This window comes from Oryzias latipes, chromosome 1 (assembly GCF_053564925.1).
Source record: "Oryzias latipes strain Hd-rR chromosome 1, Olatipes_Hd-rR_3.1".
Lineage (NCBI taxonomy): Eukaryota > Metazoa > Chordata > Actinopteri > Beloniformes > Adrianichthyidae > Oryzias > Oryzias latipes.
In genome coordinates this window covers 18,047,453-18,059,908 of record NC_136237.1, presented here as the reverse complement: position 1 = coordinate 18,059,908, position 12,456 = coordinate 18,047,453, and the positions used below count along the sequence as shown (strand labels likewise).

Below are 12,456 nucleotides of genomic sequence, written 5' to 3'. Positions count from 1 at the left end.
GAAGAAATTAAAGACATTAAAGAATTAATTATCATATAATCTTCCACTCTTTCAATACAGCAAGTAGTCTGTGAATGGCAATTGGTGAGTTATTATAACCATAAACAGTTTGGAAGATTAGCAACATTTTTCCAACCAAAAGATTTCACGGAGGCAGCCATTTTGAAATGAGCAGGAAATGTCCTTTTACTGTCCCTATTGGAATGATGATAAACTACAGGACCAAAAACATTGACCAAGTTGGTGTTTTAAGGAAAGTTTTGATCACGCTAATAAGATAGGGGTCTCAGAAATTCCTGTATAAAATAAAATAAAAATAAATGGTTATATAGGGTTAAAAATGTCATGTTGGATTTGCTTATTTTGTATACATATGAACACATTTGTTTTTATTGGCAGTTAGGAAAGCTACAAGTCTTTCGCTAATCCTTTTTGGTTTCCTGTCTCTCATTCTCTGCCAGTCATGACTTCTATTGTTTGGAGACCTGGCTAAAATAATTGGTATTTCACAATATTTGGTGCTTTTCCAAAATAAATGTCACTAATATTGTGAAAAGAAAAACATCTGGACTGCAGCTGAACAGTGAAAAGCCAACTGTTATATCTTTGCTTAGATCCATTGAACTGGATCCATGTTTTCTTTCTTTTCTTGGTCAAACGTTTTTATTCAATGTGTAAAACATGTGAATGTGTCAGAGACGTTAATCCTCGTTACATTGTTGGCTCTTTGTGAATAACAAAGCATCTTTTTGCTCAATCTGAACCACTAATAGATCAGCGTTGCTACAGCAGCCTGAGAAGAAACAAACCGATTCCCTGAAGGTAAAGATAAGGTCTTTTGGAGGCCTTTTTACTGATCTTCTATGGGGATTTTGGAAAACTGCTCCACCTCATAAGCTGCATACGGAGACAGTTTCTATCCTAAGAGGTTACACATTGATTAGACCTTAGGCTCATTTGCCTACTTCAAATGTGCACAGTATTGATCCACAAGCATCACATTCTACTTTTCATTTTATCTCAATGATAATGTGCCACACCCTATCTCTGTGAATTTAAACAAAAGTCATGTTTTCGGACTTAAATGAAAGCTTCATGACAGATTATTTAAGATTATGACAGCAAGGTAATACGCAAAAAAACAAAAACAACTAACTGATTGTGTTAATTATGAATTTTAACATGTTTTGTCAATGTGTGGTGAGGTATGTAGCTGGTGAGGCACTGACTGTTTCACGGTCCGATTTACAAAAATATGAACCCAATAAACACTATTTTACCAAAAGTAAAAACATTTGTGAAAGAATGGGCCGCTCTCAGGAGCTCAGTGATTTCAGCGTGGAACTGTCATTGGATGCAAAAAATCCAGTGGTGAAATGTCCTCATTCCTAAATATTCCACATCCAACTGTCAGCTTTATCATAACAAAATGGAAGAGTTTGGAACAACAGCAACTCAGCCACAAACTGGAAGACCACGTAAACTGATGGAGAGTGGTCAGCGGATCCTGAAGCACATGGTGCAAAGAGGTCACAGACTTTCTGCACAGTCAATGGCTACAGAGCTCCAAACTTCATGTGACCTTCAGATTAGCTCAAGTACAGTACGCAGAGAGCTTCGTGGAATGGGTTTCCATGGCCGAGCAGCTGCATCCAAGCCACACATCACCAAGTGCAATGCAAGGTATCTGATGCAGTGGTTTAAAATATGCTTTTCCATCTGGCAATCTGATGGAAGAGTTTGGGATTGCATTTGGACTGCATTGTGTCAAGTGTGAAATTTGGTGGAGGAGAAATTATGGTGTGGGGTTGTGTTTCAGGACTTGGCCCCTTAGTTCCAGTGAAAGGAACTCTGAATGCTTCAGGATATCAAAACATTTTGGACTATTCCACACTCCCAACCTTGTAGGAACAGCTTGGAGCAGACCCTTCCTCTTTCAGCATGACTGCAGCAGTGCACAAAGCAAGGTCCATAAAGACTTGGATGACAGAGTCTGGTGTGGATAAACTTGACTGGCCTGCACAGAGTCCTGACCTGAACCCAACAGAACACCTTTGGGATGAATTAGAGTGGAGACTGAGAGCCAGGCCTTCTCCACCAACATCAATGTGTGACCTCAACGCGCTTTTGAAATGATGGTCAAAAATTCCTATAACCACACTCCTCAACCTTTTAGACAGCCGTCCCAGAAGAGTTGAAGCTGTAATAGCTGCAGAAGGTGGACTGACATCATATTAAACTCAATGAGTTAGGAATGGGATGGCACTTCAGTTCATATATGAGTCAAGGCAGATGAGCCAATACTTTTGATAATATGGTGTATTTGCAACAAATTAGGTTCATATTTGGCCAAGGACGAATGCAAAATGTAGAGAGGTTTATTATGTCTCCAAAAAAACACAACGGTGCATGCTACAAATAGACTATAACATATTATAGACTTTTGGTTTCTCTTTTTAATGAAAAATAAAGGTTTAACAAGCAAGTGTCTTTTAACTATTTTAAGTTTCAGGGACATGTAAAAGGCTGTAGGAGGCAAATACATCAGTTAAACTGCTGATTTAAGCATAAATAAAACAAATAAAGAAATGTAGAATTTTTCCCAGTGAGAATTCTGCTGCAATAGAGTCGATTACAGTCGATTTACACAATGACAATTTCTAAGTAATATTTCAGGATGCTAGGAATTCTTCAGAGAGTATAGTACTACATCCATATTTTTAAAAGGTCTAATAAATACAGTACAGACCAAAAGTTTGGAGACACCTTCCCATTCATTTGAATGAAAAGGTGTGTCCAAACTTTTGGTCTGTACTGTATGTATTTATTTATGTTTGATCTGATCACTTCCTAAGGTCTGACATTTCGCTTCATCTCAGAATAACTTTCATTCACCAGTTCACATTCATCCACCTTCCTCTTTCCTCTCCCGTTTCCCTTCCTCTTTTCCTTTTTCTTACACACACTGGCCGGAGCCAAGATGTTCAATTAGAGCTCTCCATCTCCTTTCTCTTCCTTTATAACACACTCGGTGGCAGACACACATCCTGGCAGAAACAGCAGTCATTTCTCCATCCAACTCAGAAACTGGGCTTAGAGATGAGAATCCTTTGGCAGGGATCTCTATTTCTCACACAATCAACACACACAAAGCCACATACACACACCCCCAAATTCAATCTATAGTCCTGACAGGTCAAAAGGACAGAAGTGACAAGTAAAAATGTAAAGTCAGACGTTGGCAAATCCACGGGCAGACGTACAAACAGATGCATTTGGATCCATAATTATCTGCCCGAATGCTATTTGCTTTTCTCAGTGCTCATCGTCGAAGACAAAACATATGAGCCCCAAAGATGATGTTTGTTAGAGAGAAGATTAAAAAGGATGAAAAAGTAATGATAATGATTAAAGTGATGAATGCTGAAGGTCGCAGAGACAATATCAGTGATGGAGCTGATGATAATGACAGCGTTCTGTCATCTGTTATCTCATTTAAACAGCAGACTAGGTGGAAACAATCATAACAAGATCAGCAGAATCTCCCACTGTTAATTTCATGTCAAGAATCTTTTCATTTGTGTCCAATTGTGAAAAAAATGGAGGGAGGCTGAAAAAAGCAAGTCCTGGAGCTGAGAAGAGTTGTCATAACAAGAACTAATGACTTCAGACCATCAGCACAGCCACATATTACAGACGCATTTCGCAGGCATGTTAAGGCAGTTGAACAGAACAACATACACTTTTTAGAAGTGGACAGTTTCTGCATTTTCAATGTTGCACCTGCTAAACCCTTAAATGTGTAATTCTGGGTTTCTGCAATAAAGTGACTTTACAGAAATTATTTTGGTGAGAACCATTGCCGATAGAAAGGAACAGGACTGAGTGAGTGGGACACCACCTGTAGAAATGGACTTACTACTAGCTTGGATGAAATGAAGTTAATTCAGTCAACATTTTTTCGTGAAACGGACACTACCATGTTGGAACCAGACTGCATTAGTAAGTAGTCTGAATAGGTCTGAGTCATCGCTTCTATAGTAACCACTCTCACAAATAGGAAGTGAGCTACCCCAGGAAAGATGGCTAAGGAGTTTAAACGATGGACGTGGGGGTCTAGCAGGCACCACATCATTCTGTTAAGGCATGTGATTAGTAGTTTATAGCTTGAATAACACTTGCTACAGCAAAGAAAAAAAATATGATTTGCAAGAACATGTTAAATAATGGTAGGAGAGCAAGAATGTTTTTTCTGACAAATATATTGACTCAATAATAGCTGTTTATTTAGGTCTGTGTTGGATTTCTTATTGGAGCCAGCAGGTACTTCCTTTTTGGGATGTGAGGGGGGAGGGGTCACTCAGTGCAGATCTTATGTACAGTCAACGGTAAAAATCAGAAAAATGACAAAAGTCCAGTATGAATGCCAATCACCAAAACATATTAAACAAGCTGCCAGGTAAACTTTTCAATCTCCTGATGTTGTTGCTCTAAGTCAGAGATTTATTATATATTAGCTGTCTTCCCCTTTAGAACAAAAGTTGCTCCATCTTGTTCTGTTCTGAACTGAGGGTGTATTCAGACTGGACACATTTGGTCTGCTCAAAGTGAACCAGAGTTTGTTTCCCTTAATAATCCGAAACAAATTTTCAGCCTGAATATACCCAAGCGGACCAGGTCTGGGACCAGGACTCGCTCTCTGACCCTTCTTTGGGGGTGGTCTTGGTTCGTTCGGACTGAGCTTCGGTTCATTCTGAGATTCCTCTGTCTGAATACAATCCCTTTATTTTAACACCATCAAAACCACTTCTTACATGCTTTTCTGTTTCGTAGCACAGCATGTGCGCTGCGCTGCTGTGATGTCACCTTAACAGCTATCCTGCAGTCCCTTAACAGAAGTCTCTTAACATAATGCCAAAACACCACAGCTACTCGTTGAAAAGTGATTGCATGAATGCAGGCTCGTTAAAACTATTTTTTACATGACATTACATAACATTTTCATAACATTACATACCAACATATTCTGTTCCGATAAAGATTGAAAAAGTGCAGAACATGCTTCTCTTGTTGTTCCTGGCCAATGACTGAAGAGATCTTTAGTCACATGACTTTGTTACAAGCTTTGGTCCATAACAGGATACTCCGCTTGAAGGCAGACCAAATGCAAGGTTCGGGACTTGATCCAAAACAAATAAAGCACACTCGATCCGGAACAAAGGATTTTTCCCGTCTGAATACATCCTAAAATAACTAACTAGGAAGAAATAGTTGTTAGTTACACATAAAAGTCTTTTCCAATAGAGTAGTTACAACGCCGCTTTCCAGAATCACTTTAGCTTTAGCAAACACTTTTAGCCGGAGAAACTGACACTTTAAGCTGCAGACAGTCGAACTTTGATAAGCTTTGCTTCTTTGCAATACTGCAGAACAAATAACAACTAAAATGAGGAGCTGGGAACAGACACCTTCATTAAAACATAATATTTTTAAGGAAAAGAGCTACTTTCATAGTCCAAATATTAAATTATTAAATTAGTTTCCTTTTTCTTTCTTTTTGGACAAAAATACATTTTCTGGCTCATAAAGGTTGGCACACAGACGCTCACAGGACTTTTGGACTTTGGGAGGAAGCAGGATATTTGAACAATCTCATAATACTATGTGAGAGGAACCAAAAAATGTCCAGTTGAGACTGAATTCAGCAAAATCTGAACTGCTGCGATGTGACAGCAGGCAGAGGAGGTCTTTTGTTTTACCAGCACCCTGGAGATTTTCTAAATCTTCATAAAACCCAAGAAAAAAAACCTTTTCTTGTTCTCACATTGATAGCTACAACCGAGTCCTTCGTCTGGCAGCAGTAAAATGGGTAATGAAATGCCCTTGAGCAAGGCTTTTGCTCCACCCCAACTGCTGTTCTAAACTTTTTGGTCAGCAATAGAGTAGAATCTAGTCTGCCTTTGGCATCTTTATTTTATTAACGTGTTCATCTAAAGAGTTAAGTTTTCAGTAGATTATTTAAAAAAAGGTTTCAAAATGTGTTGTTAGGTGCTTATTTAGGAGCAGGGTTTGCTGCCTTGCCTGTCATAAAACATCTTCTTTAACCCTTGAGCTATCCTAGGCACTTTAACATTCGGAGTTGGGTCATCTAGACCCACTAGACAGTGCGCTGAACCTTTTACCTTCAATGATTTGTGATCTTCACTGGTGTCCATGGATTACATGAAATCTTTCCACCTTTATTCACCTTTGTCATGGTAGGGAGAACGCGTCAATGCGAGGGTCGGGTCATCTAATATAGCACAAGGGTTAAGCTTGATGCCCCGGTCGTGCATGGGAGGAGCTACCAGCTAATGTTTTCAGACTGATTTGAGACATGGAGCGGTGTCTGTGTTTATCTTATTTACAATGCATGAATCATGACACGAATGATGTTGAGAGATCAGGTTTATTTATTTTGAAGAGTTCAGCAAAAAAAACTAGTAATCATGTTTCCATGTTTGAATTCATCAGATTATTCAGCAACTTTCCCAGAGAGAGTCTCTTTAAAGCCTCCCAGCTTTATTCCCCCAGTGAGAGCTGTGTCTTGATGACAGCCACTTTCACGGTCTTTTTCGTCTTTTCTGTTTGACCGAGTGTAACCCTTGTGCTATCCTAGGCACTTTAACGTTGGGAGTTGGGTCATCTAGACCCACTAGACAGTGTGCTGAACCTTTTTTCTTCAATGATTTGTGAACCTCACTGGTGTCCATGATTACATGAAATCCTTCCACCTTTATCCACCTTTCTCATGGTAGGAATGACACGTGAATGGAAGGGTGGGGTCATCTAAGATAGCACAAGGCGTATAGACTTGCTGTTCTGCATTAACCCGAGAGGGCAATAATAAAAACAAGAATAAAATCAGGTTTTCTGTCTGGCCGCCAGCTCTTCTCCCAGGATGCCAGAGACAAGGGAAACAAATTCTGACAGGGGAAACATATCTTGGTACAACACCTGGACGGGCTCCGGAAACCACGCTGCACACAAAGGGAAACAGCAGGTTGAGAAAATGGGTGGAAGTTCAGGAGGATAACTGTTAGATTTATCATCTATTTTGGATATTCTACTGGATATCACTGTCACTGAAAAAAACACATGCCCAAAATTGAGTCCCAGATTGGTTGACGCGACGCAGCGACCTCACCAAATTTAAATACCGTATTTGATCTCTGGCCACACTGCTCAAAGCGCGTTGCTGCCAGATCTCTGCACCACGCCCGTCACAAGGTCTGGGATTGTTGTTTGAATTCAGTGACCTTCAGTTGTGGATAGCACCAGCAAAAACGATGAGAGAGGTAGGGCTCATTGCAAATTTTGCAACATAATTTAAAAATAAATTACCGTATTTTCCGGACTATAAGTCGCCCTTTTTTTCATAGTTTGGCAAGGGGTGCGACTTATACTCCGCAGCGACTTATATTAGAAATAAATTGAAATAAATACATTGTTAACCCTCCTGTTATGTTCATTTGTGAGGAACAGAGATGATGTTCCTGGGTCAATTTGATGCATGAGGTATGTTAAGTGTTAAGAGTATGTTCAGTGACTCAGAGAATCAGCAAACTTTTTTTTACAGTAAGATCTTGAAGGCTAAAAACATAGCATTCTATTTTCCAATGATTTCATAGATTCAGAAATGCAATCAAAATGACAACTGTTTCTACAAATACAGGATGAAAACAGAGTATTAGTTGGCTAATGATGCTTCATGAAAGGAATAAATAAATAAGTATGAGAGAGAATTACTGTGAAATTATGAGATAAACAGTCTGCTATGATTGTGTCATATGAGGTTGTGAAAGTTATTAGTTCTTGGTCTCAGATTTTGTCAAATAAAATTCCCGTCAAAATGCGACTTATAGTCCAGTGCGACTTATCTGTGTTTTTTTCTACTTTAAATGCATTTTTGGGCTGGTGCGACATATACTCCACAGCGACTTATAGTCCGGAAAATACGGTAATAAAATAAATTAATATTTATATATATTTTTTATCACAGCTGGATAGCTTAGTTGGTGTATAAATATATATAAGGTCTAGAACTGGCACGCAGGAAAACCAAGGTTCCCAGGGTCGGAATCAACTAATAATAATGGGGCAATTACCACAACAAGAGTGAGCTTTTCACATCATCCAGTGAGGGTCCTTGGGCAAGACGCTTAAGGCTACTGCTTACCTCATAACCCACAGACAATGATATACAAGTCATGCCCCTCATACCCATAACTGTTGTGGCTGATATCGAGAAATCCTACCAATGGCTAGAAAGGGCTGGCCCACAGGACAGCACTGAAGCACTCATCCTGGCAGCTCAGGAACAAACCCTGAGCACCAGAGCAATAGAGGCTCAGATCTACCACATCAGACAAGACCCAAGGTGTAGTCTGTGCAAAGAGGCGCCTGAAACAATCCAGCACATACCTGCAGTGTGTACGATGCTGGCAGGGAAAGCATACATGGAGCGCCACAAACAAGTGGCTGGAATAATATACAGGAACACGTGTGCAGAATATGGACGCGAAACCCCAAGGGCAAAATGGGAAACACCTCCAAAGGTGATACAGAACGAGGGGACAAAGATCCTGTGGGACTTCCGGATCCAGACTGATAGGATGGTAATGGCGACCCAACCAGACATTGTAGTGGTGGACAAAGAACAGAGTGGTGGATGTGGCAGTGTCAAGCGATGGGAACATCAGGAAGAAGGAACATGAGAAACTGGAGAAGGGGACTCAGAGAAGAACTGGAGAAAGCCTGGAAAGTGAAGGTGACAGTGGTGCCTGTGGTAGTTGGAGCACTCGGGGCAGTAACCCCCAAGCTGGAGGAGTGGCTACAGCAGATATCTGGACAGACCTCAGACCTCTCAGTCCAGAAAAACGCAGTGCTAGGAGCAGCTAAGACATTCTGCAGGAACCCCATGGGTTCAGTCCAATACAAAGATTTAGATAAAGAAATATGCCACAAGAACATGTTTAAAACACCAAAAACACCATTTTCGTCGAATTAGGTCTTTAAACAACTTAGGTTGTCTAATAAAGTAAAAAGAAAAATGACACTTTTAGCTCTCTCACACAAAATATTCTTTTGTATCTGTGTCAGGAAAGTTTTCTCAGAGGAAAAAAGGAGTAAAGCAGATGATGAATATCCTGTTTTCAGTGGAGCGAGTGTGGCTGAATGTCTGTATGTGTGTGTCTGTGTGTGTGTGTGTGTGTGCGTGTGTTTGATGGGTAGCATATTCTAAGCTGAATGTCATTTTTGGTCTGGACTTTTGAAGCTGTGTTTGGTGTTGCGCTGGTGTCTTTTCAATGAAGGCTGGTCTTCAGAAGCAGTGCCAGAGCAGGATGTGTAACATGCAGAGGCACAGATGAAGGGGGGAACAACTTTTACCTTTCCAGATGGAGGTCTTCACTGTCACATCACTGTGAAATAAAAAAAAAAAAACAAAGTGAGGAAAGGGGACAAGAAGAGAGAGGAGGAGGAAGAAAAGACAGATGTTGTGAACAGAGGAGAAACATCAACACAAAGTCGGGAACAGGAGCAGCTGGACAGCATCAGAATTATGAAACAGTATAAAATAGTGATTCAGTAAAAGAATTGAAAACCTTATAAAATTTCTCATAAATATAGGAGATGAAATGGAAACATTTTTGGGAAAAAAAGGGCTGCGTGTGGAGATATTGGGGGGATTCCCATTAAAGAGACGGATTATGTGACGACTGAAGATGACAGCAACATCTGACAGTTGGCAACTCGATGAATGGAGAGGAGTAAATGGGGAAAAAAGGGGGAGGCTAACATGCGCCTCATGGGGAAAACATCATTTTTCGCTCAGTTCACAGTCTCCTCCTCACGTGTGAAGCATGTGTTTGTGTGGGAGTGGGTGTCAAATGGCAGGAAAGAAACCCTTCAGTAATTTCAGCGGTGGACAAAACAATAAAAGTGAAACTCATAACGCCGTAAACCTTGTCACAAAGGAGTATTTTGACAATCCTTCAACAAAAATTGTAAGCTCCATGCTGACTATTACTGTGGACAATACTGCGATAAAAAACATTTAAGTCCCTGTTTGCAAAGAGCCATCAAGATAAATTGAAAGATTAGGTTTCCTGCAGTGTGAGGTGTGTTTGAGAAGAAAAGCCCTGCAAGGAAGAACAACTGATCCTCCAACTCCAAATATGAAATAGTAAATACATTGACTCATGAGGTTTTAGTGAAGAGCAGAACACTAGAGGAAAATAATTCTTTCATTCTCTGTTAGTACGTTTGTTTAAGTCACATGTATCGGAATTTCATGTTTTTTGATAAACAGCGTTAGTCCGGTTTTCATCCATGAAGCCAACCCTGGGGCGCTGGAGCCAACCCAGCTAGTGTTGGGCGAAGGCGGGGCACACCCTTCAACAGGTTGATCCAGGTTTTTGGACTTTGGGACGAAGCAGGAAAAATTCCAAACAACCAAACTCCACATAGGAAGAATCCAGCTGGGATTTGAACCAGATGAGAGTTTTCTAAGAAACAGTTTCTGCAGAGTGGCAGTAGTTTAGTAGAAATTCACCTCTCAGTTGTGGGCAGAACTGTTGATGTGGAGTAAGTCTGCCCCCACTTCCAATCATCCAACTGTTTCTACGCTCTCCTGCTAGCTTACAGCCCCTCACACCCCCAACATAACATGACCGATGCAACACAAAATGGTGGGCAATATTGGAGCTATCCAGCCGTGCAGTTTGGAGCCAAATGGCGGTTCAGACAAGAAAAACAAAGACATACACAAATCTATTTGTCTACAAGTGGATGCATCAGAATGGAGCAGAGCAGGGAGCTTATGACCCATCCAGCATATTTAACAAAATTTTCAAATGGAAAATACTCTATCAATCACTTTTCCTAACCCGCCACATCCCCTTTGGGGTCAAAGGGCTCCCTCAGCATGTCCTGGCTACTGTTGGGCAAACCCTTGACAGGTTGCCAGTCTGTCACAGAAAGAAATACTCGGAACTGCAATTATAAGATTAATTTTCTTTATATTTGTCCTCCATAATGAAAAAATGCGACAATAACATGGTAAAAATGCAGAAAACACATTTTTGATCGGAGTGGCTCGGTAAAATCTCAGACCTTTAAATTTGACAGTAGGGGGCCATATCTTGTGCATACGCTGGGACATTCAAAGATCAGCTTTGAGTAGACTGCAGTGCATGATAAACACATTTCAGACCTCCCGTGAGAACGCAAAGTTAATGTCAGTTTTTTCATTCCCACTAAAAATTAAGGCATGCATAGAGATCCTATTGATTCACAAACCCTATGCTGGTGGTGGCGGTTTGGACGTTTTTTTTTTTTTTTGGCTTCCCATTCAACAATACATTTAGAGAAAATACTTTTTGGTGTAAAGAAAATAGTTCAGTATAAGACGACACTCTGGCAGCAAATTTAACATTTTTGATGAAGGTTTTCTTATAGAACTTAATGCTCTTTCCATTGTGGTATACTACCAAGACACAGTGTGTTATATATCACCAATTGCTTTGGAGGATTGTTACCTACGAAGGTTCGTGATGATACATGGTACATGCCTGGTGTGTGGAGGCTTTATTAATGCATTTATGCATTGACAGTTTACACCCAAATGAGAAAACAGTACCTAAAGTAACTTTCTCACAGTCTTTGCCTTTTAAAACTGAACTTAATCTTTATTACAAATTAATTTAACTTTTAAAAAACTAAAATACCTTTTTAAAATTCTTGCTAGAATTTTTTTTTCTGAAATCATATTTCTCCTTATTTTAGTCATGTTGGACAGCTTTCTCCATTCTAAGAGCATTTTCTGCTGTTTCTGGGTTGCCATGGTGACAAGTCCTGCATCAGTGACACAGAGCACAGACTGCAGTCTAATAACGGCTCGTTATTGGACTTGAATACATGCCTTTTTACGGGGGTATCCTCAGGGCTGAAAAGTGATATTTCAAAGGGTTTGAACTAAATCCTTGAGGGCCAGTCACATTGCATAATTCTCAGCACATGTTTCAGGCCATTGGCTGCCTTCAAGTGTTTTTAGAGATTTTTTTAGGCAAGTCTTGTTTCAATTCATATCAACTTAAAAAAAGGACCTTGCTGTTCTTCTCAGATGTGAACATCTTGAATATTTCTTTTGACAGTTGCTGATGCTATTTTACTGTCAGTGTCGGAGCGGAGCTAAGGCTCTTTTTTTTGTCAAGTGTCTTCAGTGCAATGTATGAAACTTCCTCTCTTATTTGCTCTAAACCTAAAAACTAGATTATGCGTGTGTGTGTGTGCGTGTGTGTGTGTGTGTGGGGGGGGGGGGGGGGGGGGGCTGTACGTGTGTCCATTGACCTGTAAGATTTAACACGCTCAGTTTAGCTGTCTTTTACTTCTTCTTTTTTCCAGTAACCATTTCTG

General features: G+C 40.2%; 1 protein-coding gene across 2 annotated transcripts in view; it reads right to left on the bottom strand.

Moving 5' to 3' along the window:
* The window catches only part of LOC101154758 (protein ELFN1), a 152,246-nt gene that overhangs the window by 48,463 nt on the left and 91,327 nt on the right, over positions 1-12,456 (bottom strand). Inside the window, exon 3 of one of the 2 annotated variants that reach the window (XM_011477880.4) lies at positions 9,430-9,461. The exons of the other annotated variant lie outside the window; for it this stretch is intronic. The gene's annotated coding sequence lies outside the window, so the exon portion shown is untranslated. The remainder of the gene's footprint in view (positions 1-9,429; positions 9,462-12,456) is intronic. 2 annotated transcript variants of the gene reach the window in all.